Source organism: Mizuhopecten yessoensis, unplaced genomic scaffold, assembly GCF_002113885.1.
Source record: "Mizuhopecten yessoensis strain PY_sf001 unplaced genomic scaffold, ASM211388v2 scaffold8139, whole genome shotgun sequence".
NCBI lineage: Eukaryota > Metazoa > Mollusca > Bivalvia > Pectinida > Pectinidae > Mizuhopecten > Mizuhopecten yessoensis.
In genome coordinates, this window is record NW_018407398.1 from 88,371 (window position 1) to 93,015 (window position 4,645).

Here is a 4,645-nt window from a genome sequence, read left to right on the forward strand (position 1 = left end):
CCCTGTGGTACTCTTGTTGTATGTCAGATTGGCATGGGACGGGCATATATTGTTCTGCCCTGTGGTACTCTTGTTGTATATCAGATTGGCATGGGACGGGCATATATTGTTCTGCCCTGTGATACTCTTGTTGTAGGTCAGATTGGCGTGGGACGGGCATATATTGTTCTGCCCTGTGGTACTCTTGTTGTATGTCCGATTTGCGTGGGACGGGCATATATTGTTCTGCCCTGTGGTACTCTTGTTGTATGTCAGATTTGCGTGGGAAGGGCATATATTGTTCTGCCCTGTGGTACTCCTGTTGTATGTCGGATTGGCGTGGGACTGGCATATATTGTTTTGTCCTGTGGTACTCTTGTTGTATGTCAGATTGGCATGGGACGGGCATATATTGTTATGCCCAGTGGTACTCTTGTTGTATGTCAGATTGGCGTGGGACTGGCATATATTGTTCTACCCTGTGGTACTCTTGTTGTATGTCAGATTGGCATTGGACAGGCAAATATTGTTCTGCCCTGTGGTACTCTTGTTGTATATCAGATTGGCATGGGACGGGCATATATTGTTCTGCCCAGTGGTACTCTTGTTGTATGTCAGATTGGCGTGGGACGGGCATATATTGTTCCGCCCTGTGGTACTCTTGTTGTAGGTCAGATTGGCGTGGGACTGGCATATATTGTTCTGCCCTGTGGTACTCTTGTTGTATGTCAGATTGGCGTGGGACGGGCATATATTGTTCTGCCCTGTGGTACTCTTGTTGTATGTCAGATTGGCGTGGGACGGGCATATATTGTTCCGCCCTGTGGTACTCTTGTTGTATGTCAGATTGGCATGGGACAGGCATATATTGTTCTGCCCTGTGGTACTCTTGTATGTCAGATTGGCATGGGACAGGCATATATTGTTCTGCCCTGTGGTACTCTTGTTGTATGTCAGATTGGCATGGGACGGGCGTTTATTGTTCCACCCTGTGGTACTCTTGTTGTATGTCAGATTGGCATGGGACAGGCATATATTGTTCTGCCCTGTGGTACTCTTGTTGCCATGGAGCTAGCACCTCTGATCCATAGTTAGCAATGCTTTCTATGATTATGTATTATGTTTAGATATTGGATGGGAGTGATATTATAGATATTGGATGGGAGTGATATTATAGATATTGGATGGGAGTGATATTACTGTTCCGCTTGTTTCGGGTCACCTACACCTTTTACTGGTACATAATGAGGCTTTTTACTTTTCAGTGAAACTCTGAGGAAAGTCTATGGCAGTGAGGGAAACCTACCAAAGATGACGGCCGAGGCAACATCGGGGCGGCCAGTTAGACTTGTGGTATGTCTTAGTTACAACTTAGAGTAGGTGCTTGCTATGATTTAACAAGAATTTCATCATGTTTCCAAAAAAATTATCATGTTTAAAATTAACACAAAGCAGTAAATGTTGATTTGAGCGAGGGAATTAACTTTGGGTAAAATTCTAGTTCATTTTAACTCATTCACCCCTGAAATTTCATAATGAACTATTCCAACCTTTTAATTGGAAGGGTTCAAATGTGTCTTCAAGGGTGAATGAGTTAAACATTGAACTGTGTCAATATTTAATTCACAGTCTATAAGAATGACACGGCATTGCAAGAAAACATCATAATGTACCCAACATATTTACATTATTCAGAGTATTTTAATATCATTGTAATTAAAATCTGCTTAATAGAATTCAGCACACAATTCATGTTCAATGAATAGAACAGATGTCTTCTGTGGAGAACCTTACAATTATGACATCATGATAATTGATTGATTGATTGGTTTTATGTCCGCTTCACTACCGAGTAGTTGGGTTATCCAGCAGACAAATACAGCATAATAATATGATCAGGTTTATATATATAGGGGCAGTGCCATAGATATGTATATATATATTACAGAATGAACTTCAGATATTTCTGTAATGAAATTAACTGAAACAACAATATAGTTTACATAAAGTTTGTCATCTTCACTAGCCAAGGGTTACAATCCTGTAGGATCTACCTACAGTTGTCGGATCACACAACGTTACACGATGTGTGAACGTTAAAAACCTGGATGATTATTGCTTGCACACATTTGTGCGGACGATGGATGAACGTTTTGCGATAACAATCGTGGTTGATGTAAATTTAGAAATGGCTTAACAATATTTACAGTTTTGTGTTAACAAATATATACTTCATTTTTAAATGTATTTCCATATTCTAGCTACATATATTAGCTGATCTTTCTATGCATATTTTCTTAAATATAGAAATGGTGTTTTCGGTATATTTTCTAAACAACCCAAATCGACACATGTAAAATAACACATATTGACACATTTCCCTATACAGGTAAACATTTCCACTTTGTACCTGTACCTGCACTGTAGTTTTCCCCACCCGGTGCACTTACGTAACTCGCCAAGGCGTGAAAATCCAGGTGAAGGGGAGCTCTAAACCAAAACGAATGCAAATAACAAATACTTAACGTCCAGTTTTGTTTTCATTACGGTCATACGGTATCATATATGAGCTCTTTTTGTCAGGCACAAGGCCAGGTAAAACTCCAGTCAATCATCAAAATGTTATTTACCTTTTCTGTTACCTGGGAGATAAACCCATTCTTGACAGTCTAACGGTCATTGTAATGCTGTGCAACACGCATTGTAAAATTGAACATAATCCTAACTAATTTGAGTGGAGAAATGTATATATGCAGGGTTCCTTATATTTTATTCTACATGAGGGTATCTAAGGTATTGATCAGATGACTCTAAGTATCCAAGGGATTGATCAGATGTCTCTAATTATCCAAGGTATTGATCAGATGTCTCTAAGAATCCAAGGCATTGATCAGATTTCTCTAAGTATCCAAGGTATTGATCAGATGTCGCTAAGTATCCAAGGCATTGATCAGATTTCTCTAAGTATCCAAGGAATTGATCAGATGGCTCTAAATATCCAAGGAATTGATCAGATGGCTCTAATTATCCAAGGTATTGATCAGATGTCTCTAAGAATCCAAGGTATTGATCAGATGGCTCTAAGTATCCAAGGTATTGATCAGATGTCTCTAAGTATCCAAGGCATTGATCAGATGTCTCTAAGTATCCAAGGTATTGATCAGATGGCTCTAAGTATCCAAGGCATTTATCAGATGTCTCTAAGACTGAAACGAGTACAACCAAGTTAGTAAGATGTTCCGTATTGATAGGTGCAATGACATGTCCAATTTAATGTTGATTTAACACAAGAATTGTGATATTTCCTTATAACAGAGTCCTGGGCTGGACATTCAGTCCGTCGACAGTGTCAGTAACTATGGGCATACATTCCACAATCCACGCCGACTCTCCGCAGGATCAGAGGCCAGTAAGTGATGCACCTTATCTTTGATTAGACATGCTGCTGTAGATCTGTTTCTTGTAGCTCAGGACCTCATTTCCAAAGTCATTTTGTCGAAATATGACCTGGTTCATTCATTAAAATTCATTCATAACAACAATTTCTCCTAGAATATTTGATTGACATTAAAATTCAGAATAAATATAACAATCAGACTAAAAAATATGATCAATGTTCTCCAGTTGTCAGTTATTGGATGTACAATAATTTTTCTGATTTTACTGGTAGAATGTTATGTTTTTCAGGTTCCACAAGGTTGCCACCCATCAAAACAGGGTCAGCTCCCTCTGTTAGAGGCAAGGAAAAGATGTCATGGCGTAAGAAGGAAGTGAATAAAAGCATCGGTTGGGGAGGAGGCAAAAAACGCAGCCACCTAAGTTAACAGTCAGCCTTAAGTTCTCTCAAGTGTCACATATAGCATCGGAGTGACGTGTGTTTGAAGGGTGAATGTTAGAATGTTAGGATTTGTTTGAAAGTTACTTTTTATGTTTTATAACATTTGAAGCAATATGCATCAGTGTTTTAAACATTTGAAGTGATTTTGTGAGATGTAGCAGCGGATAGGACTATTAGGTATAGTTGTCTTTAATGTTGCACATTCATTAAAGTTAAGGTTGTATCCTTGTCATGTGTTTAGTTCATGTCCAAATCTAAATATGATAAATATACACAGTTTTTATATGACATTTATGTAACTTAAAAGTTCAGGGTTTGTAAAACAAGGGCCTGATTGTTGTTCTGTAAACAGTCTTTTGTTGACGTTGTTCTATCTTTGTGTTCCAACCTGTGATAAGTCTTTAAGAGAAATAATGAATATTCATATATTTGTAGCTATAAAAAATTGAATTCATTGCTCTGTTGATAAATCAGTGCTTTAGTGTTAGATTGGAAAGTGATGCTAACATAATGCATTTCTGTGTGTAAGTTATTACTGCTAAAATAATGCATTTCTGTGTGAAAGTTATTACTGCTAAAATTAAGTATTTCTGTGTGAAAGTTAGTTATTACTGCTAAATTAATGTATTTCTGTGTGAAAGTTCTTACTGCTAAAATAAAGTATTTCTGTGTGAAAGTTAGTTATTACTGCTAAAATAATGTATTTCTGTGTGAAAGTTCTTACTGCTAAAATAAAGTATTTCTGTGTGAAAGTTCTTACTGCTAAAATAATGCATTTCTGTGTGAAAGTTATTACTGCTAAAATAATGTATTTCTGTGTGAAAGTTA